General features: G+C 44.2%; 1 protein-coding gene across 3 annotated transcripts in view; it reads right to left on the bottom strand.

The window, feature by feature from the left end:
• LOC144788347 (membrane-spanning 4-domains subfamily A member 4A-like) overlaps positions 1-20,417 on the bottom strand; it is a 184,498-nt gene extending 164,081 nt beyond the window's left edge. For 2 of the 3 annotated variants that reach the window (XM_078665345.1, XM_078665347.1), the window contains exon 1: positions 20,280-20,417. The gene's annotated coding sequence lies outside the window, so the exon portion shown is untranslated. Of the gene's footprint in view, positions 1-19,865; positions 20,124-20,279 lie in introns of those variants that run through there. The other variant, XM_078665346.1, reaches the window with a different exon arrangement.
• Between the last annotated feature and the right edge of the window lie 2,798 nt (positions 20,418-23,215).

Below are 23,215 nucleotides of genomic sequence, written 5' to 3'. Positions count from 1 at the left end.
CGCACTTTGGGCCCGATTTACAGAATGAACTTAAGACTCAATCCAAAACTTACTACTATTTTGGTATTCACAGAATGCACTTACTACTTTTGGCATTCACAGAATGCACTTACTACTTTTGGTATTCACAGAATGAACTTTGGGCCTGATTCACAGAATGAACTTAAGACTCAATCCTAGACTTACTACTATTTTGGTATTCACAGAATGCACTTACTACTTTTGGCATTCACAGAATGAACTTACTACTTTTGGTATTCACAGAAGTTAGGATTTTGTCTTAAATCTGTCTTAAGTCTGTCTTAAGTCTGTCTTAAGACAAACTTAAGACAAAATCCTAACTTCTGAGAATACCAAAAGTAGTAAGTTCATTCTGTGAATGCCAAAAGTAGTAAGTGCATTCTGTGAATACCAAAATAGTAGTAAGTTTAGGATTGAGTCTTAAGTTCATTCTGTGAATCGGGCCCTTACTACTTTTGAAATTCAAAGAAGTTAGGCTTTTGTCTTAAGTTTGTCTTAAGACAAACTTAAGACAGACTTAAGACAGACTTAAGTTAGGATTTTGTCTTAAGTCTGTCTTAAGTCTGTCTTAAGTCTATCTTAAGACAAAATCCTAACTTCTGTGAATACCAAAAGTAGTAAGTTCATTCTGTGAATGCCAAAAGTAGTAAGTGCATTCTGTGAATACCAAAGTAGTAGTAAGTTTAGGATTGAGTCTTAAGTTCATTCTGTGAATCGGGCCCTTTGTACTAATAGTCCTTCCTTACGTGTTTACATACCCATTTCAGGTTTTCATAACAAATACATAGAAGGCATTGTCATTAACAGTGCCAATATCTCAAACTATCGCAAATGCAAGACCTATTGCATTGCAAATGCTTGTTTAGCTCCGTCCCAAGACTGCACTTTGGAACAGAAAAATGGCAGAAACATTTCCACAAAAGTGTTTCTTTCATTTTTGGATCGATTTTACAAGGGAACGAATGAAGGAAAGTAGAGAAAACAGGGTAAGAGACGTTTATTGAAGCACGGTTTCAGAGAGAGACAGAATGAGAGGGTTAAGAGGGAGGAGGCAGCTGACAACAGCAGAGGAGGAAAAGCGGGCACTTCGACCACTAATCTTACCTTAATAAACCTGCTGGGCACCTAGGGATTCCTACGCACAACACCAGCAGGCTGAAGGGTAGGCCAACCAGTCCTTGCCTTGACGCTGCTGACTTCTCCTCTCTCGATCTCCAGACAGACAGCACTGCCCGTGTCAAGAGGCAAATCAAATGATTTAAAACTTTTAATAAAATGATAAAAGGCCTGCCCAATGTAAAATCATTGGTCTATTCTCTCTGGAGCCACCAACAAGAAGCAGATCCGCTATGAGTAGCGCATTCGCACTATAACTAACTGATTGACGGCCCGATTATTACAGATCCTCTGTGGGTGCCACGGAAACCACAAATATTGCATACACAAGGGCAAATGTCACCCAACTTTACACAACCCGCCAGGGTAGTTTACTCCTGCACAAATGGGAAAAATGACGACCATTTGTGCAGAAAATAGCTCAATCCGGCAACACTGCCGACTGCACATGGCTTGTTAAACTACATTTCCCACGATCCGTGGGATAGTCTTCCAGGGGAGCATTTTAAGACAATAGAGAAACGAGGCGGCTGATCAAACAGGACCCGCTGAAGATGGAGGGAGGTCAGCGGGCAAGAAGTAAGTGGATTCAATACCAAAAGTAACGTCAAAAACGTCCCTTATGTCCCCATTTGAGCTAAACACCAGAGACTTGTGACACGAGCCATGAGCAGGCATTGATTTCTTGTATACCATTCCTTTCACAGTTGTTACTGGAGAGGTATCACAATGTACCACGGACCGGCTTCTGAAGTTATTTACCCAGCGCCTGGCCCCAAAAACAATTTGCATGAGTTATAAAGGAAGTTCCTTAACATTTTATAATGATTTTTGTGTACAGCATGGTGGGCTGCATAAGATGAGTTACATTCTGAGATTCACCCACATACCATTGTCTTCAATCCGGCAATGTGCGCCGACTGATCCCCCCCACCCCTCGGTATCCTCATCCTGGGGTAACTTTCAGGCAGGAGGACACAAGCCTCTAATGCACAATGTAAGACCCTTTCTCTAACCTGTTTTTGTAATGAACATGCACTGGAAGAACATCTTGATGCCTAACAGAGGCCATCTTCTACCCCTCTTTTCTCCTCTACTTGAACCAGAGGTTGAACTTACAGCAGCACCACCTCTAGTATATGATCACCCATGAGGTGACATCCATTGATCAAAAATCTAGCACAGATACAGTACATTTTTAATGCAGGGACACCATTGGTTACTAAACACCATGGCATAAACTTTGTTAACAAAATCACTCCCCCCTCCACCCCCCCCCCCTTTTATGCTTCATATACAGCATCTCGAACAACATAAAGCTCTGAAGAAGACCTTCTTTAAAGAGTCAGGCCCACCCATAAGGTTGAAACGCATCAGATCTAAGGATACTTAGCATCTACGGCCTCGGCCTATTGTGCCACTAGGTATTTTAAGGACTATACTTGGGAATAACCCTGAACATAGTACTAACAGCTATATCAACAACATCCTCAAATACTTTGAAAGAGCAATTTTACATGCTAAAATTCATAAAACCAATTCACAAAAGTGAAATTTTACAATGGAAACATTAGGCAATGAGAGAGCTGATGATTTTGGGGTCACCCCTAACCTAGGGGGAGGACCAAGCAGATGCCTCGAACACAAAGAGCATAAACAAAAAGCAAATTTTGTTGAACTTCAGTGGTGGTCCCATCCTCTTAGGGCCACCCCAAGCACAGTTATTGGCAAAAAAAAAGTCCCAACCAAAGGCCCTGCAAAGCATTATGGGACAACATTAGCAGTGGGCAGTAAATATTAATGTATTCAATATCAAAATAATTCTACAAAGAGCTGCAGTTCACCTAGTGGTTACTAGATGTCCCTCACGAGTCAAATGCAAAGCATTGAAGTTATTCTTACATCAAGCTGTAGTTCCACTAGTCGTTACTAGATGTCCCTCACGAGTCAAATGCAAAACCATTGAAACCCTTTCATCAAGCATTTGCATTTGACTCGTGAGGGACATCTAGTAACCACCAGTTGAACTGCAGCTCTTTGTAGAGTTATTTTGATATTGGATACTATATAGTATTCACTCCCCACTGCTAATCTCATCCTTTGGTTGGGAATGTTTTTTGCCAATAACTGTGCTTGGGGTGGTCCTAAGAGGATGGGACCACCACCAAATTGTTCAATAAGATGTGCTTGTTTGTTTTCAAGGCATCTGTTTGGTACTCCCCTAGGTTAGGGAGGATCCCAAAATCATTACGTCTCTCACTGCTTGCTAACTATTTAGTTTCACTTTTGTGAAAGTACTATATGCACTTTAGCATATAAAGATAGAGATACAGTGCTGCATGCCATTTGCAATTATTTTGCAATTTTTTCATAATGCAGACAAGTACACAGTGTCATCAGCTATGCTACACAGACTATGTGTACTATGCCCACACCCTGTGATACTAATCTAATACTGTGACAATAAAACTCCACTACATATGGGGCACTTTTACTAGTTGTTTTTCTTTTGGTCATTAAGAAAAGAGGACAGTATAAGTTGGACACTTATGTAATGATGTTTTTGTTAAATAACCAGAGAAAGTATCAATATATGTACAGGAATGTCATGCCATCTATGTATGGTTTTATGTTTACCTTTGTGGTCATTTATGTGAATTTCTGTCTTGTATTTGTTTATTAATAAACTTTTGGGGACGGACAAGTCCACAAGAAAAAAGTTTTTCTGTGTTTTAGAGTGTATTGTTTTCTTTTTCCTTTCTTACCTAATTTGAGCATTGGATGTCTTTTGGAATTTTGGTACTTATACGTTTTGCCAAAATGCGGGTATACTAGTGAGAGAATTTATATAAATTAAAAGTAGAGTGAGATTTCCAAAAACGTTACTAAGGAGAGAAGCGAAAAAATCACACAGCCTTCTAAAATAGTTGAGAAATCTGTGATGTGAGGGGTCCCTTGTGTATACTTTACATTGATTGATTCTGTCCCTTACTACCTCAACAGGATATACACTCATAGCTCATGCAGCACTCCCACTGCACTGTCTATGCTACTCGGCCCACATGACATTGCTCATATTTCACTAATACTGCATGGCTCCCACAGATCAAACAAACAGGAGTCACTTTGATTCACCCAGGACATCAACTGCACCCTCAAGTAACAAATTGCCCAGAAAACAAAGATAGCCTAGTACCAGCTCTCTCTTCTAAAGAATGTGAAACTGTTTCTTACAAAAAGTTATTTCATAACTGCTGTTCAAGTCCTCATACTCTTGTATCTGGATGATAACTACCTGCTCAAAGACCTCCCAAACTCTATCCTGGCACTCTTCAAAAGCATCCTACAAGCTGGTGCATGTCTCATCTAGGGCCTCGAGAAATATGATCACCATCCTGCTGGTACTCCATGGCCTCCACCATCTCAAAACCACCTGCATCGTTTAACAAGCATTTGTAATGCAATAGGTCTCACATTTACGAGAGTTTGAGCTATTGGCAGTGTAAATGACAAAACGTTTTATTTATGTGTTATTTTTAAAACAGATAAATAAAAGGCATTCTCATTTACAATGCCAATAGCTCAAACTCTCGCAAATTCAAGACCTTTAGCACTGCAAATGCGGTCGGCGCCCGTGCTATAAAGATTTATTTATTTTTAAGCGGTAGGAGAGATATGACAAAGCGTGGACAAAGGGATTTCTGAAAATAGTGCTTGGAGGCTATAATTAAAGCCTACCATGTAACAACACACGTAACAGGGGTGTCCTTATGGGAGGTTACAAAATAAGACAAAGCGGTACTAAGGAGGGACTACTAAGCCTATTGACCAATGAAAAGCCACATGTTAACAGTGGACAATGACACAAGCCAATGAAAAATATGGACGGGGAGAGTGGGCGGAGCTTCAGGTCCATACTTGAATAAAGCATGCCTCTCTGAGCAGCGCATGCGCTGCCAAAGATCGACCTAGAAAGAGGGGCTGCCTCTCTGCTATGTTCACAAGGGCCTTGATGTTATTGAACATTCATATCAGTTATCACAGGATGAATTGTCTCAGAAAACGTTTGATGAAAATGACTATTACCGAATGAATGGTACGCAATATCTCGACAGCTAAAAGATGAAAGGCTGTCCAGCTTGAACTGCAACTTGTGACACACAGACACAACAGCTCAATAATCTATCACATTAAAGCGGGGGGAGAGCTCCCTTGGATGTAACGAATGAGGATGGGGTGGGGGAGACCAGCCCTTCAAAAAACCAAGCTGGACTCACATCACCACCTCTCATCTTACCAAGGCCAGTGAAAAGGGTACCGGTGTCGATAGGTAATAACTAATGTTACTATTCAAAGTTCTTTGAAGCCCACGCCACGGTATTAAGTGCTATAAAATGAAAGTCAATAAATAACTAATCAGTCACTTGGATTGGAGCGACTGACTTGCAGATAATATACAAATTACAGCAGGAAGTGCATGACCTCCCAACCCCCCAGCCCCTACCCTCTCCCAAACTAAAGTTCGAACCGGATGTAGGTCACCAAAATAAGGATGCACAGGGTGGCAGGCTGCCCAGGTTAAGCCAAGACGAATAAACAATGTTGTGACTTTACTTTGAGTCATAAATCGCTTAATTAAAAATGTGAGAGCGGTAACAATTGAGCACCAAAGGTTTATTAACGCACAGGTAGTCTAAGAATCTTCGTTTTCACAGAGCATGAAAGCAAAAGAAGAGATCTGTGCTCAGATACATGGACAAGAGGTAGCCTGAAACGGCCTGGCCCACACAGACTGCACACATTCCTCGGAGCAGCGCCCCAGCACAAACCTGCTCCGATTCTAGCCCCGTCTTTGCACTCTGGCAAGGATCCTAAGTGGTGCAAATGTTGAATGTTCACTTTCTGGGGTACGGGGGTCTAAAACAACTTGGGGACTAATTTACATAGGCATTTTCGTTGGTATGCATACTTTTACAGCCCACAATTACTGTGTTTTTGGCATTCAGTTTTCAACAAAAGACTACTTAGCAGGCATAAATGCATTTACTACTGTGTAATTGTGTGCCACCATAGCTTACGAATTACACAGTCGCAAACACCTTCAAATGGGCATAATAAAGCTTGCCACTTACCAAGTGCAGGCGGTACATTCATTGCATGGTGGAGCGGGGAGACCCCCGGGAGCGGAGGGAGGAGGTTGGGCAGAGCAGCAAATGCTACAGAAGATGGCACTGTTGTGTGTTAAGAGAACAAAAGCAAAGTAAATACCGCCTTGTATAGGGACCTTGTTTCCATTCGAAGAGAGCGGTTCGCACTTTGTTACCATCCATGGTGGGCACCATTGCACCTCGGGGTGAAGCCGTCCAAAGAATGGGGTTTATGGTCCACTCTGTTCCTGCGGAAGGACATGGGGAGTTCTAGTGCTGATGCGGGTCATTACATGTATGCAGTGGTCGAAGTGGGGAGAAAAAAGAAGGGTAACTATAGGCGGAAACTACGAGGGCGGGGATAACCCAAGGATTGGATCAGTGGGCGGAGTCAGAGGTGTGGCCAGAATGTGCCAAACATCCCAATTTTTTGTATTTGTTTGGCATTTCACCGACCAGTTACAGCTTATTGTCTTATTTAATTCAACCAATGGATACACTAGATTATATAGGGGTTAATAGGAGTTACTGGCATTTAAATACATTCACAAAGTGGGATATAATTCCAATCACACAATGTCCGAAATACTCTTAAAAGTGGAATCACAAGCCATTTGTCTCCAAGCCATGAAGTTTCACTCATTAGCACTTCTCCTCCCTTCTCCCTTCTTCTACAAGAGCAGTTCAAATATGAATGGCAAAATATCCTAGTTTGCAAATGTTTTCTATATAATATTGGCTCTGCCATATTTGCCACATAATACATCACCCACTGCATAATCTTACTGTTTTACCTAATCATTTTTGTAGCTCAAACGGATAAAAAGTTACTAAAAAACGTGACTTGAGTTGCTGCAAAGTGGATGGCCATTTGCAAAGGTTGACTGATCACCTTTCTCACTACAGCATTTGTATGTTATACTGATACAGATGAGGCAGAATCTTTGCAGAGACTTAACATGTGTCAAAATGTCTAAATAATAAAGTATAAGAAAATATTTTGCATTACTCTGCAGCCTTTTTTTGTTGCATATTTTAGTCAACATTGCAGCATAATTTTGTCCCCCATTGCCAAAGTGCTTGTGCATGTAGCAGAGAGACTGTAAAGTTTGCAAACTTAGTTTGGTGTGCGTGCAAATCCTGCATTGCCGATCCTTGGTGAGTTGCAGCTACTATTGCTCAAACAAGGCCAATGGAGGTACCTATGGGTGAGGCGGACTGGCCTAGATAGCAGGGTTGGCTTTAGTGTTGGGGGCGCCCTGTGCAACAATGCTTGTTGGTGCCCCAAATCATCACCTACACCTTGGACTCCCTCACTACCACCCTTTAATAGTCCCCTCAAGGCTCCAGAACCACACTCTTTCTCAGATGCATTTAATTTGATTTACAGTGCCACTCATACCAGTGTAAGGTGTCAGAGCACTTTACATTACACACACTACACAGAGACAATCATTTATATGTGTGTAAATCACTGTATAGGAAATGGTACAAAAGATAAAGGACTACAAGGTGTAGAACCCACATGACAACTATACTAGTAGGCAGTATAGTTTAATAGCTCACTGTTCTATGTTAGGATGTTAACTTATAGACTGCAAGTAACAAAAGGATCCCTCTGATGAAAGCAGTAACCTACTAACCTGGAGTAGTGTGGCTCACTGGTTAGAGGCAGCAGGCCTGAGAGCAGAAGTCAGCCTGGGACCAGGGTTCAATTCCCGACGCGGCAGGGTTGTGGACCTTGGTCAGCGGACTCGATAATTCTCGCTTCGGTGCTTACTCTAATCAGGGGTTCCACTCGGCAACTCTGGGCATTAGCTTGCCTAATCTCCACAATGGCCCCACCAATTCCGGGGATGCCTGGCTCCACCTTGGGGACTCCCAGCAAGGGACCATCCCACAGGGAAAGCCAGGACGGGTTCCCCAGAGTTAAACAGCGCCGGGATGCCCCGTTGCTGGGGCAGCTGTGCGCTTTACAAGTATACGACTACTACAACCTATTTAACAGTATGTGCACTTTGTGATTTGCATGGTAAATGTTTTTTTGCAGCAGGCACATTAATCCGATGCGCTACCTTTCCAGGAGTCAACCCTTCCACTAGACAAAACTCTGATCTCTCTCTAGGAAGAACATTAATCACCGAAGTTATCATGACATCTTTATTGCTGCTGATCACACACTGAATACAGAGTCGTGGGGCCAGAGAATATAATGTAGGTGTGTTATGTAATGTGCCATTGTCATAGAACTAAATTTTACTTCATATACATCGGTTCATGCTAGAATAGCGCTTTTGTGCATTCCTCTTTTTTTTCTCCTATATGCAGAAACCTACAAAGTGTTTGTTTAAATAAAGTTTTTAACATTGAAGGTTTTTTAAAGGTAATTATATCTGCATTCTTTTGGATTAAAAAACGGAGATTGAGATGTACTGGGTAATAACCTCTTGAGTGACTAGGATTCAGGTATAGGAATATGTCTTTTTAGATAATGGTCATTCACTAAGCCTATTGGTCCATATTCGTTGTCAGCATATGGAGGTGCGGTTTAACCGAGGCTTGACATATCCCAGTGATACTGCAATCTCTGGGCAATTAATGAAGGCTCTTTACCCTTCGACCATAAATTGATATCCTATACTTTAGTTGACTGTATGGCAGAATATGAAGGTTTTTTAACCCCCTTTTTTCATGTGTATCCACCATTTGTCACTGTCTATTGAATATATGAAATGCTAGTATGGTTGTTGTGTTTTGTTGTCTCATTATGAATGATTCACAGTTTTAAGATTGAGGTTATGTAAAATAATATATATATTGTCTGTATGCTTAACTATTGGGGCGATGTAATGTATTATTATGCTTTATTGTTTTTATATTACAGATATTACATGTTAGTGTGGGAACAAAAATTTTTTCCAGAAGAAGGTGTTGGCTATTTATTTACTTGCCCGCCGAAACGCGTCGGTGTATATATGATGATATGTGGAGAAGCGTGGCTCAGTGGTTAGAGGCGGCAGACCCGGAAGCTGAGATCGGCCGTGGACCAGGGTTCGATTCCCCGCCTCGGCGGGTCTCGGGCTCAAACAAAATCCCACGGACTCGACAATTCTCGCTCCGGTGCCTACTTGACTCACGGGGTCACACTCTGCGACTCTGGGCAATAGCTTGCTTAATCTCCACTACGGCCCCTTGCGGCGGGATGCCTGGCTTTCACCTTGTGGATACCCTGCCGGGGAATACCAGGACGGGTTCCCTAAGCAAGCGCCTTGATACCTTCGGGTGATACGTGCGCTATATAAGTCGCAATACATGATGGAAATGTCGCTAAGTTTGTGGAGACAACAACTCTGACTACAACTGAAACGTAAATCAGAGTTGATTTCTGATTGACTATTGTATTTCCCTCATCATAATAGGAATTATTCTTCCTTATTGTGTTCCCATTTCTTTGTTTTAACTGTATATGTCTAAATGTATTTATATTTCCTTATTGATTAGTAACGTATTTATGATAGGGCTGGATCATGTTTTTAATCTGAATAAATTGTATACTTTCTTATGAATATATGTTTACATTTCGTTCATCTATTTGTTGTGAATGTAGAGCGGTCCATGTAAGTATGCATGTTGTGTAACACTGCCCAAAGGGGAATTCTTTCTTGACATTTGTCTTTAGTGGTATCCCACCCCTTTAGTTGTTGGGTCCCTCTCTCTAATTAGAGAAAATTGCTGGAGGCCAGGAAGGAAGCAGCAAGTTTTTATCAACCATAACATACTTGCAAACACTACGCACCCACCCGAAATAGGTACCCAGTTCGGTCAGACCGTTCGCACCACCCTAACCTGCTCAAGGTTGATGTGACCTCAGTGACAGAGTGACAGTGACTGGATCACTGTTGCTCTAGGGTGTGCTGCTTCGTAGGCCTGCCAGCAAGACTGGAGATGAACTTCAGTATGGATTGTGGTTGACAGGCCTTCAAGGTTAACCCACAATTGACACCATTAGGGTACACTTACTTGTGCTAAGACATCAGGTTTTCTAAGGTCTTTCAGGGCCTTCAAAGGTCAAGCATGGGAGTATGCTCCCTTAGTAGAGTGGTCTGGTGGACTGGTCATGAAGGCTGAACCCGGTTCCCCAGTTCCAAAATCGACAGCTCTGGCCATAGTGCCACATCCTCTCCCCCACCGAACACCATACTGCCCCGCTGAGAGAAACTCCACTGCCTTCAGCTACAACCAAATTGTGCCCGCTATAAACACTTGCATGTGGCTCAATTCAAATTGTGCACTTGATAAGAGTAATATCCTACCTAAAAAAAAAGGAAAAGTAAACACTCATATAACACTCAAGATTAAGTAAAGCATGCAAAATGTAAGCAGAAACATAATGGTTACCTTAACGATCTCTCACTCACTTTTCAGAAATCAGCAAGTGGCTTTACCTGAAAAGTTAAGGACATGACTACAGGGCCCTGAAGGGAACCGTTTCAAAACGTAAGCAGTATGGTTTAAAAAGACCACGTCCATAAACCCAGAGCCATGGTACACATTTTGTTTTCCAATCCACCCATCAACCAGGTATTGCAATACATCCAGGAATGGTTCACTTCCCCACCTGGGGACAACAATGCAGTTCAAAGAAAGACGAGAAAACAAAAGTAGCGCTTCACTGTAAAGTCTTTAGAGTGAGGCTGGTGTGTTTGGATCTGAATAAAACCAATCTGGCCACTTTGCAACCACTCTGTCTTGCTTTATTTAGATATGTATTTCTTTTTCATATTTAAAACCTTTTATTTCTCTCCATCCTGAGGCTGCACTTTGGAATAGAAACATTTCTGAAAAAGGGCATTTCCCGCAAGTGTGTTTTTCTTTTTTTGATCCATTTCACAGGGAAGCAACTAAATGAAAGAAGGAAAGAGAGGTTGTGAACCATTTCTTCAAGTCACAGTTTTCAGTAAGCAACAAGCGTGTGTCTGCGTTGTAGTGTGAGCGTGCGGTGGGAGCGCGTGAGACAGAGGAGACGCGATGCGTGCGCACATCGCCTGTCCGTGCGCGCACATGATTTGTCTCCCTTCGCTCACCAATGCCACACTAATAGAGGTTTGCCAAGCGAAGCAGCGCAGCGCTGCGTTTGCTAGGTTAGACCTTAAAAGCCAACATGACCAGCACCCAGCATATTTTGTAGACAAGCTCACTATCTCTAGTGGTTCTCAGCATGCCTGCAGCCAGGACACCATCAGACTGCAGACTAAGAGGTGTAAAAAACTAAAAATAAGGCAGCAATCTTTTTTATCTATTCTATTGTGATTGCATTTATATATGCAGCTAGGATCTGAAACAACATCCCCATCCACACGTTTTCAAAGAGCACTACAGCACAATGCATTTACCGCCCACAAACCAGCTACTTCTCCTATCACTTGTTGACTATATGCTTGTCTCTGACCGTGTCAAGTGCCCCACTGTTTTTGGGGTAGGTTTACTCTACAGCAATGCCATATACATACATGTATGTAACACTGTGCTCACTGAGCTACCCACACTACACTGCTCACAACACACAGACAAGCATGGAGACTGCACTCATTATGCAATGACACTGCACAGCTCACACTGACTCTTTTAGCTGTATGCATACAGCATTGCTTACAATGGACTCACATTGAACTCTCAGTGCATAAACTCCACTGCTAATGATGCAGTGCCCTAACTGCAGTCACACCGAACACCTGGGACTGTGTTCATACTACGCTCGCATTGCACTACTCATGCCTACAGCTCACACTACTCTATTCAATTGCCTGTGATAGTATTGGATTTGTAGTAAAATACTCACACTGCAATGATAATGTACTTTTCATACTACACTACTCACTCTACAGAGTTCACAGTGGATGCCACTACTGCGCACACCATACACATGCTCTCATCACGCAGAACCCTTCACTGGCTCTATCAGCCTTCATTTGCAGCACAGCACTTAACCATCTACTGTTTTCGTGCAGTACACTGGTCTTTAACTCATGCCTTTAAAGCACACAACAAACAGTAAGCCAGACAGGTTCCTTCAATGCAAACACAAAATGTGTAATTTCACTGGATGTGCCAGTTTCAGAAAACCAGCATAAACAGCTCTTCAAATGGTAAAATCCTTGGTTCAAAACAGTTCAGTGACCGTTTTCCTGGCATAGAGCTGGCAATTTAGATGCTTTGGGTACTTTGACACTGATGATCAGTGTCAAAGTACAAGTTTTCCCTATGTAAAGTGTAATGGTAATTGGTTTGCCATGATTGGTATGTTGGCCTTTCTAGTAAACTCCCTAGTGATGTGTACTGTGTGTGCCAGGGCTAGTAATGCAAAGGCGCGCAGAGAAGGGAACTCAGGTCTGCAGTGTGGGGCTGGCGAGCAGTTTGCTAAGTTAGTATGTAGTCCTGACAACTGTAACCACTTGTCAGGTCTTACTTTCCCTTTTTCATACACATTGGGTACCCCCTGGGTAGGGTGCAGTGTAGGTAAAAGGCAGGACATATACTAAGGCGTGTGTTATGTCCTGACAGTGAAAAATACTCCATTTCGTTTTTCACTGATGAAAGACCATTCTGCCCATAGGATAGAATGGGGGAGGCTGGGTGTTGTGTTTTGGTAGCCTATTTTCCTGTAAATTTATAATGGAGAGGTGAAGTTTAGTATGTATGAACTCACAGTGTCATAACACATCTTTCTATGAAAATGGTTTTGTCACTGTGTGTTCAGAAACCACTCTTTTAGAAAGTGGCTGAGATTTGTGCTCTAAGCATTTCTGTATGTATCTCCGGAATGTGGAATCACTGTCTGGATCTGAGAGCTGAGAGAGGCTAGGAGAGGTCTTGACCAAGGGAGGGGTTTGAGATGGCACCAGGCTCCCCTGCATCTGGAGAGATGGGGAGGAGGAGCCCGGGAGGTGAAAAGGCCTGGGCTGGTGCTATAAACTAATTGACACATCTCCTGCTGAGTGATTAAGGATCCAGACCCCAGTATCAAAGGGAGAAGGGTGACACTGGGAGGGAGACACCCAAAACTGATTTAGGGAGGGGTCGGGACCCTTGAGTACAACAAACTTCAAAGACCTTAAGGGGTTTAACAATGAGAGCTGAAACCCCTGAACGTTGGAATAAAACAGAAGTGGATTGAGACTGAAAAGGCTTGGACCCATTTAGTGGTCAAGAGGAACCTCTGCTAAGGAAGGAGCAACTGAAGAGACTGCTGGGGAAAGACCAACCCTTGCTTCGTGATCTGGGGCTGGTCTGCAGTTTGCTGTTCTAACCAAGGCAGAGGCTGTTGGGATGGTGCTTGGAGGCGCTGGGTCCCCCTGCTTGACGGAGACTGTGCTTTGTGCCGTGCCTTGTAACCCCAAGGGCCCGAAGTGAGCTGGCTCCCTGTTTGGAAACACAGGAACATAAAAGTTTCCGGAGAAGTTTCAAGCGAGTGATGGGCGCGTGTTGTGGCAGCTTGAGACCCTCTGAAGGTGTACCTGTGATCTTGGACACATGAAGGAGTGAGACTCGGGCGTGTTGGGTGCGTGTCATGGTGCACAGGAAGCACAGGTGAAGAATGCCTGGCCAACTTGGGCATCACAGGTGAAGTGAGTCTCAGACTCGCTGGATGCGTGTAGCTGTGCACCGCAGGCGTTAATGAAGAACGCCTGGTCAGCGTGTGCACCAAAGCTGAAGTGAGACTCGGACGCGCAGCGTGTCGAGGTGCACTGCAGGCGCTGGTGAGGAGCGCCTAGTCGGCGTGTGCACCAGAGGTGGAGTGAGTCTTGGACGTGCAGGGTGTGTGTCGGGATGCATCGAAGGCGTTGGTGAGGAGCGCCTGGTTATCGAGTTCATCGGAGGCCAACTTGGGCATCACAGGTGAAGTGAGTCTCGGATGCGTGTCGTGGTGCACCGCAGGCGTTTGTGAAGAGTGTCTGGTCAGTGTGCAGGGTGTGCGTCTGACCAACGTGTGCATCAGAAGTGGAGTGAGTCTCAGACACACGGGTGTGTGTCGGGGTGCATCGAAGGCGTTGGTGAGGAGCACCTGGTTATAGAGTGCACCGGAGGAGAAGTGAGGCTCGGACATGGTGAGAGTGTCATGGTGCGGCCGTGGTGAAGAGTGCCTGGATATCGGGGAACTGGAGTTGGAGTAAGTCTCAGTAAAGCAGTGTGTGTGCTTTAGTGCAACCTGGGAGTGTGGAGGTGATCGGCTGATCATCGTGTACACCGGAAGAAAGTGAGTCTCTGCAGTGCGGTGTGTGTGTCTTGGTGCCAACTAAGACTGCAGGAAGGAGTGCCTGGTGAGCCTGCACTCAGAGTCAATGTGGAGTTCCATCAGCGTTGTGTGCGTGGCTTCGTACCAGAAGAGACCCGGAGAGTGCGGTGGTGAATGTGCACTCAGAGTAAAAGTAATCTCAGGGGCGTGGAGTACGTGTGCCTTGCAGCCACCTGAGACCTTCCTAACAGTTGCGGCCCGGCAGCCCCAGAGGGGCTGAGCTACCAGGCCGAGCCGCTGAGGCCCGTTGAGAGAGTTCTGCACAGAAGGCCCAGTTCGAGGAAGGAATGTAAGGTAATGTGGATGACTACCTGGGTAGAGTGCGGGCTCAGAGGGACACTCTCTCGGCCTCTCAGACCTTCTGACGACATGAGCCTTTGCTTCGGCTCAGAGTGGGGCCCGTACTGACGAAAGAAGAGGCAGTACAGGGGGCCAGAGTAAAAGGCTGTACTCTGTGTCATCATTGAACCGTGTGCGGGCAACTTTTATCGAAGAGGCTGATTGTTGTAATACACATTGCCAATATTGCTGCTAACAAACTGCTGGAGTGTCTTAGGACGCCTGACATTATTATTGCCTAATGAAGTACACGATTGTAGCGCTACGCATTGAATTATTTCTCCCTTGCCAAGTACAGGAGTGTAGCGGCCCGCATTGCATTATTTCTTCATTGCAAAGTACATGATGATAGTTATGCATTGCATTATTTCTTAATTGCAAAGTACATGATTAGGGTGTGACGCATTGCATTATTCCTTCATTGCACAGTACATTAATATAGCGGTATGCATTTGCATTATTTCTCCTATTGCAGGTACCGGGGTGTATCGTTATGTATTGTATTATTTCTCCTGTGCCTAGCACAGGGTTGTATCGTTACGCAGTGCACTATTGTTTGTCTATAGCAATGTGTGTGATTTTAGCATTGCGACAGCATAGCATTTTGAATTTGGTGGTTGGGATTTGAACCTACCAGCCAGCCGGAACGAATATTACCCTTTATTCTACATTGGCTTATGTATTGTGTGGTCTGATCGTATATCTTTTTGTATACAGTTATACTCGTTTTTATCAAACTCGTGTGGAGTCCATTTGTGGTGTCACCAGGGGGTTGCGGTGGGCGTGGTTGCACATACAGAACACTCGTGCCTTGGAGGTAGGCCTGGCTGCTCATGCCAAGCTACTAAGGGGGTGAGCAAGGCTATCTCAAATGGTGTCCTTACTTGGCCTAACGTTGAGTGGGGCGCCCCAGGTCACGCACTTGATGACAGTAGTGTGGGACTGGGACTCAGGCTACCAACACAGGCCACGTCAGTAGTCATTTCAGGCTTCACTGAATGGCGTCTTCTTTGTCCTTCTTCTTAGGTCACAGGTAACTAGTTTCAAGATCTGAGGGAGCCTCCTAAATACTAAATTTAAATTTAAGGGTGTTTTTTTAGGGAGTAACATGTATTGCCAAAAGGCTGCTCACCTTGGGTGACTACACCTTTATTATGCCACCCTCCTGTGGGAGAGGGTGTATTCCTAACTCTGATTGGAGGAGTCACCTCATCTTCAAGATAGAGGAGACTGAAAAGTGTGCTCAACTTTGCCTCCTCCACCTGAGGGGCGGAGTTGACAAAGGTAGGCACACCTTCTATACTTTCTAAGTTTTCTCGCTAGTTTTCCTGCCCAAAGTGGAGGTGTACACCAGGGGCTGGCATCCACTTCTAGCTGCAGAGGCTGGGAGTCGCATTACAAAGGTGGCAGGCCTCTGAAGCTTCCCCTTAAAGCACTGTGCCCATCCCTGGGGAGGAGGTGTGACACCTCCGCCCAAGGTGAACATTGTTTCTGGTCCACACTCAGAGTCTCTCCACCCAGGGGACCAGAAACATGCCAGTATATGTCAGGCCACCTAAAGCCAGTCAATGACCACACCAGGGTCGGAAGGTTTCCAAGGAGCACCTCTGAGGTGGTAGATGGTTTAGTACAACTCAAACTGGCATCCAAGTGGATTTAGTACAAGGAGTTGTTTGGTACCAAACACTCCTGGGTTCAGTGAAGCAATCATGGTGCTGTGGTACTCGAATTGACAAGTTCCCAGCCTAGGTACTCTCTATGGCTTCACTGGCACTTCCAATATTAAGGAATAAAGGAATATACCCTAATACTGTAGGGGCATATCTGATCATGCTAATATGCCCACACCTACGGCCTGCTAGAGGGATGACTTACCTATATCTTGGGCAGTGCTAGTTGGCATGGCACTCAGGCAGTGTAAAAACAACACGTTAGAGAAGGGCCCTATGGAATATTTTAAGACCAAACATGGACACAGTCCCTATTACAACTGTATTAAAAAAAGAATGTCCATGGGTCTGAATATAAAGAACCTACTACCTTACAAGATGCAATGTAAAAAAACACAACCCAGGAAAAAAGTGTAACTAATCCTGGAATTATCCTAAGAAATAAGGATACCCATCAGTCACCACACGGTACTGCCCTTCATCATCTGGGACACCTTTTGGACCTTCTCATTAGTGATACATAAATGATGAGAAAGGACTTGATAGAATGCCCTACATCAAATTATGACTCACCGTGCGGTGCTTCTGATGTTATCTAATAGTCTAGTGTGATGGGTGAAAATGTTTGCAGTGCATGTGAGTGTGATAAAAGTGAGTTAAGATTGGGTGAATGAGTAACACTACATTTTATTATTTTTACTCAGTTCCCCAATATTAAAAACAGAGCAACAAAGAACAGTTTTAAACAAATATCTGCCCAGATAGAGTATAGGTCGACATGTTTCAGCAATAAAGATGGACCTTATTGTCCTTGCCTTCCACAGGACCTTTGAAAATAATTGCTACTGCAATGTACAATGTGAACAAAATAATGTTGACATTAAAAGAAAAAAGAACGTTATCACTTGGAAGGAGGAAAAAGCCTGAGGGAGAGGAAGCACCGTTCTAAAGCGGGGGGCAAAAGAACAAGAAACACCGTTAAATGTTCCATTTCTTCCTTGCTGTTTCTGCATTCTGAGTAAAAAGCCCCTCATTCAATCATCATTTCATTGTCTCCGATCATCATGACCAGGAATCCTATAAAGTGGATTTACTGAGTTGTATGACACATTCAAGTCTGTAAATTTAATCAATCTAATGTTGTTACCTGATTTTGTGAGTATAGGGTGCCTGATAGTCCCGTGCCATTCCCTCATTTTGATCTATAATGGCAAATGGCAACGAGGTCACACATTAAACGTGTATTCAATCATTCAAAGAGTGAGTTCCAAAAAACCTATTTGTGCCGGACGGACTATCGTGGCCATTTTTAGTCACCGAGATCACGGATTGGTCAGTAGCTCATCACGTGATAGTATCACGTGATCGTGTTTTCTCAGGAAATGTAGTTCGTATACTCTTGTATATTGATTAGTCACGTATTTTTATACTCCAATGTTTTAATACCACCTCTCTTCAAATACTAAGATACTAAGACACTGTGAAGAAAGGAGAGCGAGTGTCAGGCAAATGGTACAGGGCACTAGGACAGTGAATTTGATGTCATGGATGGTGCTAATTTTGAACTAACAAAATCCAGGAGTTTGTCCAAATATTGTGATGCGCATGGGTTGTACTTTTGGGAATCTGGGTTAGACAGGTGAGACAGTTCTTGAAAGATGCTGAAGGTTTCTCTTATTCAGTCAGACCTGCTAGATATATTTTGTAAATTAAGACTTTTTGGCTTTCTTTATGGCACTACGGAGGCCTTACAGGTAGCCTATAAAAACTTGCATTTCACTGTCACCACTTTGGACCATTTTTTGTGGATTCAATGCCAAATATAGTGTTTCTTGTTTTGGCTGAGCCAACCTCGCAGGGCGATCAGTAATGTATTGAGGTATAGATTGTCTAGTAAGTCTTCAGTCTCATCCTAGTTGAGAAAGTTAGTTGACACACATTCTATGTTTCCTCAAGCTCCTCTGTGCTGACATATCTGTAACACCTGGATAGCAGAATTGCATATCTTTTTCTTTCAAAGACAAGCAATTTTACAAACCTGTGTCCTAGTCCATTTGTGTATGTCATATGGAAAAATCTGACATGAATGGTGCAGGTGTCATCAGGTCAAACCCGAAAGGTAGCTGACATAAGATGTGCTGAATGCTAATCGTTGCTATGCGACATTTATGTTTTTGAAAGGCATCAAGAGTTCGGTGGATTGAGGTTAATGATGATAAATGTAACAAAATATTTACTTACTGGCTTCCTCCATGACCATTATTTGCAGCCCAACACGAGACGTGTTGTTTACGCTGTATCAAAGTTTGATTGCCATAAAATATGTAATCCAATTTAACTTCAATACATTGTGTTTGAATCAATTGAATATTTGAATTGAGGCTGTAAATGCTCACTGGCATTAAATCGGGTGTTACAGCATCAGCATTGGTTTTTATCAGTACTCCAGTCTTTACATTGTCCCACATAAGCCTGATTTATGAAGGAGTTTTGTAGTCAAAAGGGCTGGGATTTTCAAAAAAGAGAAACAAAAAGTATGGAGGTGAGGAAAAGAAAAAGAATTGTCGAAAGGAAAAGTGGAGAAAGGGTGACAAAGGGAAGGAAACCCCATTTATGTCAGCCTCAGCGAACTGGAAATACGTTGTGTGTTATTTCATGGGCACACATTCAGAAGCTATTTTTTGTTTGGGGAATATCTTCAAACCCCGTATTTTATCATTTTCTATAAAAAAGGGTTTCTTGAGCATCAACTCCCCTTTAAACTTCTAAGGACGGTGTCCTGTTTTGCTCACCGGCGCCTTACACGGATGGTCAAAGAGGGAGATATTTTCATTTTCTGAATACTCCCTTTTCTGGCATTGATAAGCAGCGCCACACGTTATCACAGGTGGGCAGTGTGATAGGATGGCAGCAGAGGGAGCCACGAGGAGCTTGCACCACGGATGGCAAGGACCCCTCCTCACCCTACACTTTCTCTCTCTCTTTATCGGGCTCGTGGCCGGAGATCCAAAGCACATTAATGTGCACCTAAATTCAATACCTAGTTCCAGCATTAGACAATTAAATCATTTGTCGTTGCTACTCATTGGCCCGTCACACTCCAAAAAGAACTTGCATCACCCAGCTCCAGCCTGACACCTCAGCTACCAGAACAAACCGGTCAACTTCTACAGGCATGGCAGACACTGAATATTGCAAAATAAACAGATGCCACCTTTCACGTGACCTTGAAGAAGCTGTACAAGCGGATTCCACCTAAAAGCAGAGTTGTTTACTTACTTGGTTACTGCCTTTTCTAAGAGGCATGCTGCTGCACACTGCACGACATGCTGCTGCTTCAGTTAATTGTTCCGATCTGCTGGTGCGTAATGCGTGTGTGCCTCGTGACGATATGGCGGCAGGTGGCAAATGAAATTGAAACGTTACGTACGCGGCTGTGGCTCCTGCACATGACCAAATCCAGCCCAATCAGTGTTCCGCCCACCGCCAATACTGATGGAAAGCATGGATTTATCTTCGGGCTGAGTTCTTCAGCGAAAAGAGTTTTAACAGTCCCTAACATTGTCTGACACTACACACATTGTGCAGTCATTCATGTGAGTTCGCCCTGTCATCTAGACCCAGCCCGGACAAATAAGTGCGGGTGCTAAGCACCGGCACAAATTAAGCACTCACTTCAGCCCTTATACTCACATCTCCTGTGGCCACCGCCTCTGCTTTGACACCCTCTTTTTCCACCTCCTTCAGCTGCACATCTGTCTGCTCCACTGACACTGGTTACTGCAGACTCTGTAGTGGGTGAAAACAGGATGTTTCGACATAGGTGTGGGCAAGAACATGTACCGGGCTACCTCCAGGAAACGTTACACTGATTCGTGGCCGGAACCTGCTTTCACAACTCTGAAAGGGCGCAGTCAAGATGAAGGAAGTGACAACAATGCAGAGTACAGCTCCCGATATTGCAGCAGAAACAAAGGATGGGGAAGGCCCGTTAAAAATGAATTCTAGACCACATCAGTACTACAATTACAAAAGGCAGACATATATCTGTGTCCGGGGATATTTACACACGTGCGCAAACACACATACACACACAACCAATAGAGGAAAAACTCTTGCTAAAGTATTCTTTTCGAGATAATAAAGACACAGTATTATCCATTGGGAATAAGAATCAATACATTGCTAAGTAAAGCGAAGTATTAAAACTGCACCCAGGGATATAAAGCCGCATTCAATTGTAATGTTACTACTCTGTGGATTTCGTGGAATCTGAGTGCAGTCGGCATGGAAACTCCGCCTGGTGGGGTATTCCACGCAGATGGATTCCATGGTAAATCATGTGCTTGCATCATTCGTGGGGAGAGAGAGGGGGGTCGTGAAATGGAATCCGCTGTTACCAGGGCACGATTCCTAAAAAAAAGAAGTGGGGAGACGCTGAAGGAAGTGAAGTCACGAAAGGTGGCTTGCACCATCAGACTCATTGCCTTCCCTCACTCACCCCTTAGATGCGATTGCATCAGGGAAGCCAGCGCGTGAGCAGCGTTCTGAATGGGCTCCGATCTCGCCACAGAGAGGCCAAAGAGTGAATGTGTGGCTCGATTTGCTCCAGTAATCGAGCTGCTGGTAAAATAACTGGGGGGACGCCATCCACCCGCGTGGTACCCCCGACTCGAGCCCTGGCTGTTACTGTTCGAGTTCCTCGAGAGCAGTGCACCTCCGGAAGCTCAGCTGCCAGCAGCACCGACTCTGGCTACTCGTACGGAAGTTCTGACAAGGGGGAAGGTTTTAGGGCTGGTCAGGCCAGGAGGGAGAATGGACCAAGACGAGATGGCACCGAGGTTGGAATTCAGGAGCTTTATCTCCGTGGCACAAGTTCAGAAGCTGCTTCACTGATTTATGACCTCTGCCCAGGCGATGGCCACATTTTCTGCCTGGAACTACTGTGAATTCGTGGTTCTCGAAAAGCAAAACATATCAGAAAGAGTGTGGTAGTTGTTTATACAGTTTGAGCCAGGGCTCGAGTCGGGGTACCACGCGGGTGGATGGCGTCCCCCCAGTTATTTTACCAGCAGCTCGATTACTGGAGCAAATGGAGCCACGCATTCACTCTTCGGCCTCTCTGGGGCGAGATCGGAGCCCATTCACAACGCTGCTCACGCGCTGGCTTCCCTGATGCAATCGCATCTAAGGGGTGAGTGAGGGGAGGCAATGAGTCTGATTGTGCAAGCCACCTTTCGTGACTTCACTTCCTTCAGCGTCTCCCCACTTCTTTTTTTTAGGAATCGTGCCCTGGTTTGAGCCAAGATGGTAGCCGAGACTTGGTAACATTGAGGGACTCGATTCACAGTTTTGTGAACCTTCCCAAAGTTCTACGTACCCAACCCAGCAGCAAAACACTCCTCTCCTGTTGCCAAAAGGATGCTCCCAAGAGGATGTCTGACACAGCACCCAAAAAACTCAAAGCGCCCAGAAGCTCTTTCACAAACGCACTTTGCACTGCTCATGGGTGCAGACTTAGTTCCTCTGTGAGGGGCGAAATGGACTTCAGGGGCGACACCCGCTTTTTTACATGACGTCATTATCACATCCGCTGTGCAGATAAAATAAAACATTCTGGGAGGAAAATATTTTTCCCACTAGAGAAGCCCCTTTTCCTAAATCCCCAACAAATCTGGCAGTGATTTCTACCCCTTCCCACCCTGGATGGATTTATGCTTTTCATGCTGGAAAAGGAAGTGTGAGAACTTTGTAAATGCTGACAAAGTAGTTTTTGTGGGTTTTCCAAATATTAAGGGTAACCTCAATCCACACCTTTAGTGTGTCCAGGAATCCCAACACCCGTAAAATAGGTTACACCTACCAGGAATCCCTTGGTGAATTTCTAAAAGGCATAAGTAAGGTAAATATGGCTGCAACGCACGTTATTCCCTAAATGTACCTTTGATATGAGGACACTGAGCATGCAGGAAGCATTGGTTCTGAATCCATCTTTACCACTTTCTGTGGTCTTTGGCAAATCACTTTTCTCTTTTTGTCTCCGTTCCAAAGCCTTTTAGAATTGGAAGTAATTAGAGACAGATTAATGCGTGTATGAAGAATGTAGGGAAGTGCCCTTTTCGACATGGTCACCCCGCCTTTTGCCTGGTATTTGATGTGATTTTGACTGGAAGTGCACTGGGTTCCTCCTAACTATCCTGCCAGTATCAGATCTCTTTCCCAAAACTGAACAATTGTTTTCCTCAACTGGCAATACCTTTGGTACGGAAGTCCCTAGTAAATGGTACCCATGGTACCTCAGGCCTGAGGTACTAAAGAAGGTCCCTAGGGGTGGCAGCAGAAATTGTGCCACCCAAAGGGTACCTGCACCAAACCCATGCAAACTGCCACTGCGGGCTGTGTCTTAGTGCAGACAAAAGTGAAAACATTTCATGGCCCTCAGTCTGTGGGCCATGCCATCTACACTGCATGAGGTATTGGGAATTCACCCGTACCCCAGGCCTTACAGCCCTAGGGCAGGGTGTGCTATACCACACATGAGGGCATCACCACATGAACAGGAATACCCCTGTGCTGGTAAGTTCCATTTGAATTTGAATTTAAAAATATTTCTATAGCGCACTTTTACC

The sequence above is a fragment of the Lissotriton helveticus genome, chromosome 1_1, assembly GCF_964261635.1.
Source record: "Lissotriton helveticus chromosome 1_1, aLisHel1.1, whole genome shotgun sequence".
NCBI lineage: Eukaryota > Metazoa > Chordata > Amphibia > Caudata > Salamandridae > Lissotriton > Lissotriton helveticus.
This window is presented reverse-complemented; position numbering and strand designations above follow the sequence as displayed.